Below are 15,554 nucleotides of genomic sequence, written 5' to 3'. Positions count from 1 at the left end.
GACTCCTGTAAACACATTTCACTGATGAGATTTTTTTTTTGGTTTTTGGTTTACCAGGCATTTGCAGGCCGACTATGACCATCTGCTCCTGGTAGCCAGAATTATCTTCATATTACAGGAGACACAAATGCCTGGACACATATTACACGCTTCAGGGATCAAATCCTCATACGGTAGAAAAGCCAAAATTAGTGAGGGTTTTTTCTTTTGAAAATTTTAGGACATACTTTAAGTTTAACTCTAACAACTAAAGTCCTACTATGTTTTTGGTCTTTTTAAAAATGAGAGAGAGAAAGAGGTCTCTGTATATTTTAACTGTATAGGATGGTGGACAATTTTGAGAGATTTTCCATCCTACCTTTTCCCCAAAAATACAGATCACTATTGTTTCGCGCTGATTTGGGTATTTTTGAAGTTATTTGCTTCAAATAACAAAAAGTAAAAAAAAGTAAAATAATAAAAAGTAAAAAAAAGCTTAGCACAAACCAAATATTTCATGTGTTTTCTTTGCTTGCCGTTAAGTAAAATTACACACAACAAATTATATTTTCAGTTATGGCACTGGGTCATTTCGAGTGTTTTTGGCTCATGATCAGGATTACTGATTATTGTGCATTCAAAATTCGTCAGCAGTGGACACAAACAAACAGAAGGGAGTAAATTTTAAACAAACTTGTATTTACTTGCCAGAGATGAAAAACAGAAACGGCAAATAGAAAATAAAACCCATTTTTAATTGAGATTTTTACAAATCAGGACATAATAAAAATAACTTGGTCTCAAGACCAGAAAGACATTCAACAGATTTCCCGTCATCATTCTCTATTAGACAAAGTCAAAGTGCAGAATCAGTGTATAAATCCTTAAGCACGCCTGTGATATTTTACTGTTTGAGAGAAATTAGCCTCAATATGACAGAAAATTTATAAAAAGAGTAAACAAGGACAAGCTGTTGATAAGTACTGAAGGAGAAAGATCCTTCTTTATTTAAAAAAATGAAAAAAAAAATGTGAAAAGTTTAATCTGACTGAACATCAAGGTTTCTGGAACAATGCCCCTTTGATAAATGAACCCGAAATAGAAATGTCTGAACGTAATGCACAACACAATGTTAAGAAAATATCCTAACGCAGCAAATCAGCATCAAACATAACAACTGGCAAGCATGATGGAGGAGGAATGATGACCAGGATTAATTCTCTATTTATGCCACTCAGCAAATTACTTCCTAAAAGTAAAATGAAATGGTATTCATAATAAACCAAATATTTATTTTTTAAGGCTAGATTTGTTGTTTGTTTTTTTTACAAGTGATACAAGACTACAAAGGAACAAATATGGAAATGTTTCCCTGTTTGATTAAGACTTTAAAAGGTCTCAAAATGGTTTGCTCTGTTATGCTGAGAGAACTTAGCATAACCCAACATTTCAATTATGATGAGCGCACTGGGAAATAGGAAGCTGCCTGTGTTTGTTGCGAAGCTCATTTTATGCTTTGTTAGTCGAGCAAATACAAACGCACATTCACACACAAACAGGTTGTGAATTCTTTCTTATTTCCCAAACGTCTAAGCTCCAACTCAATATTTCTAACTTCTCCATGTTTTCCCCAAACGCTCTCACCTCTGCCCTGTCACTTCTCTTCACCCCCCCCCCCCATCTGCTTTTATCACCCCAACGCAGCACAAAGCAGAGGGAGGATGCTGACCAAATAGGAAATGATGTTGCAGCTCCAAAGTGCGGTGTTACTGAACACCTCTGCAGTGTTGAACCTGCTCCCTGCTATACACCATAACAGGGAGGAAATGAAACCCTGGATACAGTGAGTGCTGTCACCGTGTCCATGATAACCTTGAAATGATGGCACTGAGCAATATGTGCAATACATGCTGTTAGTGAAATCACAGTGGGTTCAGCCACAGGTCAAATCAAGGAAAACAACTGCCTCTAGGGGTAAAACAAAGACATATGTGAAGAGTATTTGACAAATCCAAAATATGATCATACTAAAATCAGCAGAGCTTTCTGTTCAAAGTGAAAAAATTTAACTCCATCTGTTAAATTATTGTAAATATTCTCCTCAAGTCCTGGGGTGTTAAATTATTTTTATGGCTTATCATGGTTACATCTCTGCAGGCTCACGCAGGACTGATTAACTGAGTAGCATATCAGAGCAGAGCTGCCAAGCAACATCACTCAAACATTTAAATCCCATTATTATTGGACCATCCAAGCAAGGTGGTCCTAAATGTAAATAAATGAAATAAAAAATGAATGTTAATGGCTCTTGTTGTGGGATTTATGTGCCCGGGTAATCTGCAGGCTGATGTTAGTAATTCTCATTTTTGTCCCATTGTGTCTTGTAAACAGCTTGTTGGTTATTCAAAATCATCTGACCTTTGTTCACAATGCTGCTTGGTATATAATGGGGCTTTTACAAAACAACAGAAAAACAGCACTGCACCGACCAACAATCTTTGTTGCACATTTGACAGTTCTCATTTGATAATGCTTTTCATTTCTGCTCCCTCAATGCTCGGCTCTGGCTAATGTCTGGCTTTTCATTTTCATTTGCTGTGTTTTCTTGTTAGTGAGGATGTGGGATGCTTGTGTCCTAACCACATTAAGGTTTATTTGTCTTGTGGGTTCTGGTTTATATTAGCACAAGGCCTCATCTGTAAGGACAAACAGAGTATATGAGAAAGAAAAAGAGGACATTTCTTCTACCAACTTAAACACAGGCTCAAAGAGATGCTGGAGTGAAGCCACACTATAAAAAGGAGCTTGGGATATTAGCAAATATTAGCCAGTTAGACATTTCATACATATTAGTTTGCAAATACCAATTAAAAATTTTTATTTGAATTTGATGCGAATACAGTGACTCAGTCAGTCATTATTGTGATGAACAATAAGGCTGGTATGTTTATAGAGTTTCATTAAGAATGAATATGGGAACGTAATATAAAAAAAAGAAGTATTGTAACACTTGTAGTTCAAGAAAAGTCTTCCTTCAACACAAAGTAACGATTGTATGCAATTTTGGCTTTTAGTGACAGCGCTAACAGTTCATTGACACATTTTAACTTTGCATCTTAACCTTGTTTATCAAGGGAAAAAAAAAAAAATCTCATCAGAAAGTTCAATTTTCCACCACGCTGAGATTTTTTTCACCCTGAGGCAGTAGCTGCTAATGCTGCATTGCACTGAAGTCCACACGTTCGGTCAGAATCACGGACAGACGAAGGAGTCCTCAAATTGTGCTGCTTTTTGAATTTTACATTATAAAAACAAAACTAACCTCATTACAAAACAGAGGATAGCGACAACCTGCACTATTTGATACTGAAAAGCAATCCAGCTGAGGTGCTCGAGCCAAAGTGCTTCAAGTAAATACACGGCTTTCAATCACATGCAAACATTCAACTTCAAGTGCCCCGTCCAATGTATCTGCGATAAAACTAAGAGATGGGACAAGAATGGAAACTCCTTTACATGGTAATGGGATTTTTAACCCCTACGAGAAGTGGTTATGTGTCTCAATCACTAAGGTTGTTTTCAGATAGAAGTTTTTTTCTTTTTTCTTTCAGTGCCGCTAAGATGAGGCTGATTGAAAATGATACTGCAAACAAATAGGTGCGCACGCAGGTGGCCGGGGTTAAGAGCTTACGAGATGGGCTGTGGGGGAGGAGTCGGCTGCTGACATGACTGCTGCTGGAAGTGGGTTCTCTACTTGAGCCACATTGATTTTGACTGTCAAACCAGCCTGAACACAACAGGATTAGGTCGACGTGTTAGGAGGAGGGCAGATTAGGCAGGAGGGCACAGCGTGTTACAGATGAATGAATCCTTCCTTCTCCAACTAAACTGCCAGAACGCAGCAGAAACCCACAGTTTTTGATCACTTTCAGCAGAGAACTTAATGCTGAGAGACTTCTGATCAACTATTCATCTTTTTTTTCTTCTTCTAATTCAACTACACTTAGTATGGGAAGCATCACTATGTACCACATTTTAGGAACACTGTATCCTTTCCCCCCTAAGACATGCTCCTCGTTTCATAGAGAAACTTTATGAACACTGTAAAGTGTGAAAGACCAGCTCAGGGTACAGTAATAGTCGGGTTTTTACAATTTCACAGACTAGAATTTGGGATAGCACTCAGGGCAACTCTCAGGCGTTGTGAATTCAGACGAGTCCCGTCTGAAAACATCCATCTTACATTTCTGAGATGCATTAATTACTCAGATTGAAAAATTAATTAATCTGCCACGAGCAAATTACAGAGGAGGAAACCCTGAAATATAAACAAACAGGCAAAAAACATCCCAGGTGTACACTTTAATACGACCTAGAAACAAGAACACAGAGACAAAGTTGAGGGATAACTCAAGAACAAGTGGCTAATTGTATATTTTTGCTGTTGCTTGAAATGACACTGAGTATAAGTTTTTTTTTTATAAATAAAAAATAATAATACTTGTAAAATCCTGCTTTTCAGTGACTGCTCATAAAAGGAAAAACAAAAAGCAGGCATTGACAGGTTTACAAAAAACATTGAAACTGCCTGTAAAATTCTGGTCAGATGAACCACAAGATTCATAAATACAATCCAGAAAAAAACACTTTAAAACATGTCAAATATACAGGATATAAACATACATAAGAAACTTTAGATGGAATAATAGGGCTAACCTGAAAACTATATTAAGGTCAACAGGGTGCAAACAGCAGACCTTTAAAGTTTGCTTCTATATCTGGCCTTTCTTGCAGCATTTAAACTCTTGATCTATAGCCCTTCACACTTTCTGATGTCTTGTGCAAAGTTTTTTTTTTTCCCGACTCCAGCACAAGATTGAAACTGTTGAATTTTTAAGAACTTTGTAATAAGCAGTCTCCATGCAATGATAACTTGTCCTCATTTGTAGTTTGATCCACAGAAAAGATGATGCGTTAAGGCATTACAGAACAAGAAACAGAACTTTGGCAGCATGTGACAAAGTGGTTCAGTTTGTGTTCACCACTTGTCCCTTATTCTTTCTCATTCACCTATTTTTATATTTGGTTATAATAATTAATTCAAACATTGCCATTTTGCTTCACTTACTATCCCGGGTTTGTTTGTGTTGGCATTATGTTGCAAGATCTATCTGTTTAGGTTAAAGTTATTATTTCTGGATTATGGGTTGAAGTTGTTTCAAGGTGTATTTACTTTTCTTTGTACTCACCATCATTTGTCCTTGTAGATCTGCAGGAGTATGGGAGAGGCCGGCYCAGTACTTCCTGGTTAAATGGCTGGATGATGTCAGTGATTACCTTATTGGGTTCTACCAATTAGAGGGTTTTTCTTTTGTGTATTGTTTGTTTGTTTTTCCTTTTAAAAATARCCTTTTGAGTTATCTTGTATTTAATTTATTTTGCAGATAACTTTATTATGTAGGAGTTTGTAAATTGATTTGTAGTTTTTTGTGTTTCTTTGTGTAAATGTTTTTGACCKGTTCCTTGGTGGCTGTGTCCAATCAAGCACAGGTGTGGTGCCAGTTGTGTATAAAAACAGTGAGCTTTTGGATGCTGGGGGAGAAGTCTGAGCAAAGACTGAATAAAAAAAAAGTAATTGGAAGAAACTGAAGCGGTGGCTGGTCCTGATTTTCTGCTCACCTCTGATCCTTGAGCCTAAACTACCTTACCATGAGCTTCTCAAACCCCTCCACGTATTTGACACATTACCAAAAGTCTGATATGGATATGTCGCAAAAGCAATTAGACAAAGTTTATAATAATAGCGGATAGAGCAGTGGGGTGCTACAGTTTATAAAACCAAAGATGTCAACAAATGAAGGTGTGAGCAATATATTATCAACAGAAACAGTTTTGAGTGCATGAAAAGTTGGCAGATCTACAGATTTGCACTGTCTTGTCAATCATCTTTGACATGACAAGATTCTTACTGAAACATTAGGTGATTACAGAAAAAGTAATCCAGTTTATTAAAGTCAGATTAAGACAAAAACAAAATGGATGAAGAACTCAAGAGCCGATTCATAAATTTAACAGTAGTGAACAACATTTTTATATCTGATGGGGAGTCGAGCTTGTTTCACATAAAGGTCAAATAATTTAATTAAAGGCTAAAATTAAATCAAAACTGAAGAAAAAAATAATGCAAAGTTCAAACAATATATCAAAAGAAGCAAAGTTAGTGGTAATGAGATTTATGAGGAGGAGCAGTGAAGCTTTTGCCTAATTGAAAAATATGACCAATGGACAAGATGTAAATCCCCCGCCCCCCCCCCCCCCCCCCCAAAAAAAACTGTCAGTCTCTGCTGGTTTTTATCAATTTAAAAAAAAATCTTCTTAGTGTAATTGATCTGGCATACATTTAAATTGTAAAAGTAGGTGATGTCTGGCATTGGATAAATGGTAGTTTTGGGAATAAATTAAATGAGCAAAACTCAGCTGTGAGTGCCAATAAAAAAAATTAAAATAACACCTAAATTGCTGGACTTTTCTTTCTGAAAATGCTAAAAAATAAATGAGACTGCATGAGTGAGTGCAGGTATTTAATGATACTCGTGGGGTCCAAGCAAACCACTCAAAACCACAAGAATAATGATGAGCAAGAGAAGCAGCAATCCATGGGTCTCTTTTCAAAACGATAACAAAATAGGCTAGTTGAGCTTGTTGTTTACTGTTGATTGGCTGGTTGCTTCACTTCAGTGCCCATCTGCGCTCTAATATCTCCAGCCAGTTTTATCAGGCTGAAGGAATTATTTTAAAACACATATCTGCAGTTAAGCAGAGGAGAGGCAGCAGGTAATCCTAGCACAAGTAGTATAACTTCAAGAACCAGAGGCTCTTTAGCCATCTGGGAGAGTGGGAATAAAAACACAAAACACTTTGCTCTGAACCGCCATGTGGGTCGTTCACTTTCTGACGGTTCAGTGTTTTTAAGTTTTGACTCATTAAATATTTTGGGGGAAAACACGATGGCAATTAAAAGGCAGAAGAAATGAAAGAACTACTGATCCAAAAGTGATAGCTTAGCATAGGGAATTCAAGGAAAGCAACCAAAGTTCAGAGAAAAGTAAAAACTTTCAGAGCCATTGTTAAATTCTTAAATATTTCAGCTGCTAGGAAGATGATTGGGTTCCTGATTATGGACATTTTTATCCTTTTACTGATGCAAATTTTGCAGCCACAGCAAAATCAACAAGACAGATCCAAACTGGATATCTAACATCACTTTCTTTCTGATAGCCTTTGTGTTGCTGTCAGAAAGAATGAGTCACCACCAGGAATAATGATTATGATCTCTTAAATCACTGCACGGCAGAGAAGCATGGATCCTGTGTGTGCTTTTGGGTTTGTGAAGAAGTGATTGGTAAATTCTTCACTACCCCAATAATGCACCGTATTTTCCGCACTATCCACTAGATGGAGCTGAACTAAAGTGAATGTCAACAAAACAGTCCAATTCCGGTCGGCGAGGAGAGCCTTCCGCGACTGGGCCGGGGCGCGGCCGGACGATGGTCACCCTTCTCCGTTCGCGCACAGCATGTTCGTGGAGAACGTGGTGCTAAATAACCTGCAGACGACCTGATTATCAGGTCGGTAGGTAAATAGGTCAGTCAAACTTTATTAACAAACCAGCGTTCTGACAACTATCACAGCATGCACCACGAGCTTCTTCTATGGCCGAAAATGAAGTCGGCGGCTGGTTACCGTAGTTGTTAGACCTGTTGTGGCTCAATATTGGTTCATATATAAGGCGCACCAGGTTATAAGGTGCACTGTCGGCTTTTGAGGAAATTGAAGGTTTTTAGGTGAGCCTTATAGTGCGGAAAATATGGTACATCATCACTGAAGTTTTTTTTCCATGGAATATAGTTTATTTAGTTCATCATAAAAAGTAATCAGTGCAGCTAAATGTGACCATTAGCATATTTTACATAAAAAATGTGTAAATGAGCGAAGTTGTATGGTTCACTTTGTGCTTCGGTCTTGTAATTTAAATTAAAGTTGTAGCTCCAAATCTTAATTAACTATTTTGGGTTAGATTTGAGCTAATTTAATAAGTGTGTTTTGAAACAGTTGGACTTCAGTCAATTTAAGGGTATATTACACACATACATTTTTAAAAGCACCCAAGTTTTTTTTTTTTATTGGTTCAATTCACCCAGAGAGTTTTGTCGGTCATATGAACACAAATAATAATAAACAACATCTGAACACAAAATATAGCTTTTACATTAGAAAACCTCCAGACAACTGAAGCATCCATCCTTCTAAACCCAATTCCCTCACCATATCAGAAAATGTTAAAAGAAAAGCTTTCTTTGGGAAAAAAAAAATCCTGCCCTGTTTACAAGACACACAAGTGCAAACACAAGAGATATGTTCAACTAAAATATATATTTGAAAGCCACACTTTCATGAAGAAAGTGTCTACAAAGACAAACAAAATGACTTCAATTTCTTGTCTATTTGGCATTTTGCTATGAGGCAGAGAGTTGCAGAATCGTCACCTGTGGCATGGAAACAGCATGAGATCTATCCCACCTATATCCAGTAACATTCAACTCTGATTTCAGTGAACATTTCATTTTCTTGTAGTTTCCACCCTTGTCTTTGCTTCATATTTCTTTCCCATTGATCATATGAGCTGGTTTCCTCTTGGAGCTTCACAATCAGATGTGTTATTCCGCCCACACTCCATATGCCTCAGAATAATTCAGAGGTTGCAACTCCTCAGTGGGAGTGCTCTTTAATGACACTGCGCTGATTGAAACATCACAGCAGCCATGAGGTGGGAAGTTACAGGGTTGGGGGCTTTAAGGTACCGTAAAAAATTGAGAGGACGTATTCTTTTCAAAGAATAGTAGAGGGCATCATTTTACTCGACTCAGTGCTACCAGCCCAGGCTCCTGGCATTAATGTAGACATTGCAGTTCATTCTCCAGAGAAGCTTCCTCCATGACTGATCTTCAGCTAATTTCTAAGTTCACCTTGTCAATGCTAAATTAAACTGCAAATCCAATTTCTTAGGTTTTCTGCTGTACTTTATAAGGCACATAAAGCATGCGAGATCTCCATGAATTACCAGATTCAGTAATGAAAACGTTGCGGCTTTACACTGCTGAGCTATTACAAAGATGAAAGGTACGGGAGAGGTTGGGGTGGGGGGGGTTGTGGTGTGGTGGGGTTGGATCACATGGCTCCTTGCACTTTTTAATTATGACCCCAAACTCAATTACTTTGCAACCTGGTAGTTTAGAGAGCCAAGGGAAATTGCTCCAAAAGAGTGACAGCGCTTGTGATTAAAGCATGTTCACTTTCCAACAACGACGACAAAAACCCAGCTGCAGATGAAGCCCTGCGCTCACAGGAAATGAATGATGGCTGAAAACAAAAGGAAAACAAAAGTCAACTTCCTCTAATTGACTTATTCATCATGTGGCACCAGACCACAACATATGTTATGGGCAGCTTACCTGTACATGTGTAAAAAAAAAAACACGCTGTTTTTCTTTTTAATAGTATAGCTGGCAGAAGTGTAATGTGCTGAAAGTGCAGATAAATGAAAAATAACAGGTAAAATTTCAAGGGATCAATACAGTTTCTATGTGTATTGGCTTCAAATCTTTACTTTACGTTAGTCGGAAGTGCCAAGAACACCAGGATGCATCAGCCAGCCATAAAATGTTGACTTTTGTGAAACTGTGTTTAAATTCAGCTTTTCTTGTCATCTCAAAGCGAGCCTTGACAAGGTTAATGGTACTGGTGTGCAAGATATTTAGAATGATCTTCTGCAAGATTATTCCAAGTGTTTCAATGATTCATTCAGGAAGTCACAAAAGAACCAGGAACAACATCTAAAACATGAAAGGCTTCCCGTCTGGGAAAGAGAACATTCAGCAACTCACTCTCCAACAGAAAACAAAACGAAACGAAACAAACAAACGAAAAAATGAATTCCTTTAAACAACTGAATTAATGAAGTCAGAACCATACCTGCCTGAGATTAGCTTTTTTTCCCCAGACATCATGCAAAATGTTTAAACTTTTCTTACATCTCTGTTTATTAGGCCCATTTCCCAGCACCAAGTCATGGGCAGATCTTTGTGACAACAAAACCTTCATGCATAAACATTAAAAATAAAAAGCAGAAGGAATTTTAAGCAGTATAGTTCCAGTGTTTCTTCATGTTGGGGGTGAACTTGTATGTTTACAGTGAGTAAAAAGGGAATATGTGAGTGGTATTTACTAGTCCGTTTCAGCCCATCAAAGGAAAGTTTTCCATGTTTAAATATGTTTCGATCATAGACTTCTGAGGAGGGAGTATTTGGATAAAAGCTTGGAGAGCAGAAATCAGTGTGAATGCATTTTGATTTGGTTTTAATGAGGTCCACCAGCAAAATTAAACATTATCTACATCAACAGCAAGAGATTTTAAGTTACACAGAATCTTTGGTATGTTCTTGTGATAAAAAAAAAAAAAAGATGTTATTTATTCATTGAAAGTGGACATTTCAAAAGTATGTAATAGTTGAGCACTTATTTGAACAACTGCTCAAAAATGCTTTTAAAGACTTTTTGACATTTGGCAGAGTTTCCTTCCCAGCTTCTCTGACACTTCAATGTCTTTTTAGCGACATTTTAACAATTCAGGTAGCAATTTATGTTAGTCTTGTAGAGTGAAGATATACCAAAAAATAATCACCTATTTCAATACTCTATTGACTGAGAGAGTGAAAATGCTTCCATCCAGACAGCGTGCCATCATTACTTTGTTATATCAAGGTCTCTACATGTGATCTGGTCTCTGTCTAATAAAGTTTAGGAAGCATTTAAAAATAGAAGACACCTCATCAACATAGACGTGCTGGTGTGGTTACACCCCAGTTGTGAGCCTGGTTGGATTTACTGCCAAATTCTCTGAAACGTCTTTGGAGAAGGCCTACAGTTGATAAATGAACATTAAATTCACGGGCAAACGTTCCGACGGACATTCCTCCGGTCAGCATGCCAATAGCAGGCTTCCTGGAAGCCTGAGTTATCTGTGACATAGTCCTGTGTGATAAACCAGCAGACTTCAGAGTGGCCTTTCATTGTGGCCAGCCTCATGCACATTTGTGCAATAATATTTAATATGCCTCACCTGTGAGGTGGCATGGACTGTCTTGGCAACAAGAAATGCCCACTAACACAGATATAGACAGATTTGCAAACAACATTTGCAGGAAATCTATTGTGTTTCTAGAAAAAGGTTTGGATGTTTGAGTTCAGCTCATGACAAAATGGAAACAAAAACAAACATGCTGCATTTAAAATTTTCTTCAGTGTAATAGCTGATAAACACAGATTCTCTGCTTTAAGCAGAAAGTGACTTTTAAGTGTAATCTCAGACCTCTGAGTGGAAAAACCTGGTAATAACCGGCATGAATGAATCTCCTTTGTGATTTTATTGAATCTATGATTGATGACTATAATTTAATTAGTACTTATTAATGAAAGCATGCTTTTGTCAAACTGTCTTAGCACATTTTACTCATTAGCTTGAATTTAGAAATAAATCAAACTAAAAGATAATTTTAGGAAGGATGAAAATAAGCCATGTGTTTTGGAATCCTAGAAAAGGTCCGATTGGACATTATTTGTTGATAACTCAATGGTATTCTGCATGAATAATGACATAAGCTGCAATCATGAGAAGTAAATCCACGATCACTACCAACAAATCCATGATCAAATGATTTCTGCCTGCTCCAGTGGGAGTAACTCTGTTTTATGCTCTCTTAATACTGCCACAGAAAAAAATACTGAAATGCCTTTAATAAAAAAATTGTTAATTTGAGTAAGTAAAGGCTCCAAAAGTACAAACGTTTTGCAGTTAATAATAAAAACCTGTGCAGAGCTCAGAGTTTGTGTTTCTCAAATCACAGAGTTTGTGCCAATAAAGAATCATTGCTTGTTCAAGCTTTCCATCACTGTCAGAGTCCATTTAACTCAAAAACGCAAAAAGCTATCTTGATGTCTATAAATATTCTTCCATCATTTCCAAAACAATTTACATCCAAACAGAGACTTGGGCTGTAAGTTTAGGTTTCAAAGTAATTCCAATCAAATCTTTGATGAAAAGTCCTTTAAGTTTGCTGAAGTGAAGGCAGCGGCGTCTTTATCTTATATGTAAATGTGAGTGAGCAGGCTGTGCTAAATAGCAATGAGGTGTTACTCTCTTGTTGTGTAAAACAACTGAAAGGATGGATGAAATGTAGTTTTGCAGATGATTAAATCTCAGCACCCAGTCTGTCTAGCCCAGTTGCGGGAAGGGCTGAAAATGTCCAAATCAGAGTCCAATCATGCTCACCTCATGAAGGTATGATTAGATTTTGTGCCGTCAGTGATGCTGCTTGATGGAGCAAAAAACAACAGCATGAGTTGTGTTCCTCAAAAGTGATGCCTGAGGACTCTCAGAGCAGAGAGGGTCAGTCACTGATTAAAGATTTGATCTCTATGCACAAAACACCCTGATATGAATACACATCGCCAGAGAACCCAACACATCTCAAAAGCCTATTGCTCTCCTTAAGAGTTTATTAAAAAACTACAAATTTGGATGGAAACAGCAGCTCACCATACCTTAATATGCATCAATATGCAAAGTAAAAATCCTCCTAGTGCTACTGCAGAAGCTAATATTTTCAGCATTCCTTATCTCTGCTCTTTGGTCAATCAGCAGTAAAGAAAATGTGTGGTGATCGGGGATTGGCTGCTTTGCAAACACCAGCCAATAGCAAGTCAAGTAGCATATTACAGCTTGCCAAGCTGCATTTCCAAATATTTAAAATATCCTCTACAGAAAATCTGTGACTAGGTGGTTTCTCTGCCAACTGGAGTTACATTCCACAGAAAAATACACTAACCGGCGAGGGTCCACTATAACCTTTCTCCACACCACTGACACAATAATGTTTACAGCGAAAGCTTGTTGACAAATACATTCTATACTCTGGCTCCCGCTGTGGTTGCAAATGTGATTTAAAAGAAATGAAGTTAATGCTCTGCTTTCGAGAAGCTGTTACAAACCCCTTCCATCATTTGGGCCATACAAAAAAACCCCACAAAAAATCTTGAATTCATGACTGCCATCTTCTATGAAATCTGCCTGCATGTTTGCACCACGTTTCTATCAAACAGAATGCAAACCTCCGCCATTCAAACGAAATGAAATTGGGCCGGGTTGACAGAGCGCATATCCCAGTGACAAAAAGAAAGCCTTCGAGTGAATAGGTGGTGAGAACAGTTGTCATGAAACCTTCATGTGCCTGCAGGGGAAGATGAAAGGAACAACCCCTCTGTTTTGCTTTATTCTAGTTATTACAAACAGCCGCTCTGCAGCTTGCTCCTTTAATTTTTCTGGTGTGCAAGACTCGAGGACAAAAAAAAAAAAAAACCCGAGTCCAATAACTGAGCCTCAGCTATCCTAAAATTTCATTTTTATTATTTTCCTCATTAAAAGATGCACACCTCTTGTAAAATAAAATTGCAAAGATGTCGAGAAGCAAATTATAGGAACTCACTTGTATTAAATTGCAATGCGTTTGAAGGTATTTGTTTATCAGTTTTATTTGGTACATCAATATAGGTATGAATTGCCTGCGGTCACTACGTGCTCATTCAGGAGGCGTGAAAGCTGCAAAATCATTGATTTGCAGTGATTGGCTCGGTTTCCTTCAGCAGGAAATGCTTTACCAACTGGAATAATAAACTAAACTTCACTGCATTATTTAAACTGCACTGTATATAATTAACTTTGAATTTATCTGTATGACTGGATTGAACTGACAAAATAGTTTTATACATAAATTGGCTTTTTATTTCTTCGTTTTTTTTAATGTGCATTTCTTGTGCATTGGTGCCAAATAAACAGAAGTGAATCTTCTCCTCCATTTCAAGGTCTGCAGCAGATTATATAAGGAACAGGTTGTAATGAGGCCATTGCTTCTCAACACTAAAAAGTGATGCATTACTTCAAGGGTTATTTTTTTCCCCACTCTTCCTGTAAAGGCGTTTGTAGCTGTTCAGATACACAGGGTGGTCTGCTCTACTTTTTGGATTTTTAAACCCCGTTTTGCTTTAAAAGCAGAAAACCTGCCTGAACGAATGATGGGTTTGTACTTTTTGTTGTTGTTGTTTGCACTGTTTTATTTCATTAAGAGAGGAGAGCAAATTTTGGACAAAGAGGTGATTCAGTGACAGCGACATGCAGCTTCTGACAGCTGTGTAATGTATTCTGTTGTTCTGGATGAACTTTGTCATATCAGAAGAGAGAACCCAGGGGATGGCATCTGGGGTCATCGGGTCAACTTGAAGCTTAGACTGAAACTTTCGGGCAGAATTTTAAAGAGGTGGCCATTTGGACAATAAGTCTTGAGTCCAATAGAAATCCCGATTAAAGAAAAAAAAATCTTTATTACAATTATTATAATAATTGAAAGACGATGAGTTGGGTTTCAGAACTGTTGGTGAATATTGTTAACGAATTTCCCTATTGCATGACAAAATAAACATCTACGTTCTATTTGCTGAGGCTGAACACAATATTCTTTCACAAAACGAAAGAACCTCTGAGGATCAAGAAACCAGACCCAGCCTGGCTTAGGTCATGTTTATCTGGTAGGTTTCAGTTTGTTCTTATTGATGATAAATATTTACTTATAGTTTCAGTTAATTGGCTCATTTCAGAGTACTGATCAATGTAAAAATCATTATTTTCAAATATTTTGACTCATTCATTTTTAGATACAAAGCAAAAAATACCTAGATGTGAACAACTGAAGAATAATTTTACTTTTAACAGCAATTCTTTAATAATTACTTTGACATACAGTGGACCTCTGCAGTGAGGTTCAGTATTTGTAGATTCACATATTGACAGATTTGACTTATTTTTCATTTCCTAGGAACATCAGAATACCACAAGTCTTCTAAAAACATTTTTTAACGAGGCAGCACGTAGTTGTACAAAATTAAATCCAATGTTAAAAACTGTACAATAATTTTAATTCATTTAAAGGCTCAATATTGATTACTTGCAGCATCAAAACGTTTGGGTTTGCTAGTTACGTCTCAAACGTCATAGACAGGTGTGCCCAATCATGAGAAAGGATATTTAAGGTGCCAATTGCAAGTTGTCCTTTTGAAGAGTGACAGCATGGGATCCTCAAAGCAACACTCAAAAGTTCCTAAAAACACAGGCTGTTCAGAGACGTGGTTCCAGTGATGCTACAAGAAGCAATTTTAGAGCTTTAAAATGTCAGTCTCAACTGCAAGGAATGTAATCAGCTGCTGCTGAAAACATAGAGGGCAGGCCAAGAAAATTACAGCAGAGGCATATGCGGAGGATTGGGAGAACGGTTACAAACAACTGACAGGTCACCTTTAAAACCCTGCGAGAACATTCCCCTGCCTTGAAGGCAGGGTGATGAGGGGGACAAACCTCTTTCAGCAATCACACTACAAATAGAGTCACTTGCTTTATGCAAAACCTCATT

At 37.5% G+C, this 15,554-nt stretch overlaps 1 protein-coding gene across 1 annotated transcript in view; it reads right to left on the bottom strand.

Annotated features, from left to right (window-relative positions):
- Positions 1-15,554, bottom strand: part of alk (ALK receptor tyrosine kinase) — a 410,868-nt gene that overhangs the window by 91,944 nt on the left and 303,370 nt on the right. The window lies entirely within an intron of this gene.

This window comes from Poecilia reticulata, linkage group LG22 (genome assembly GCF_000633615.1).
Source record: "Poecilia reticulata strain Guanapo linkage group LG22, Guppy_female_1.0+MT, whole genome shotgun sequence".
Lineage (NCBI taxonomy): Eukaryota > Metazoa > Chordata > Actinopteri > Cyprinodontiformes > Poeciliidae > Poecilia > Poecilia reticulata.
Note: the sequence above shows the minus strand (reverse complement) of the source record. Positions and strands in the feature narration are given on the sequence as shown.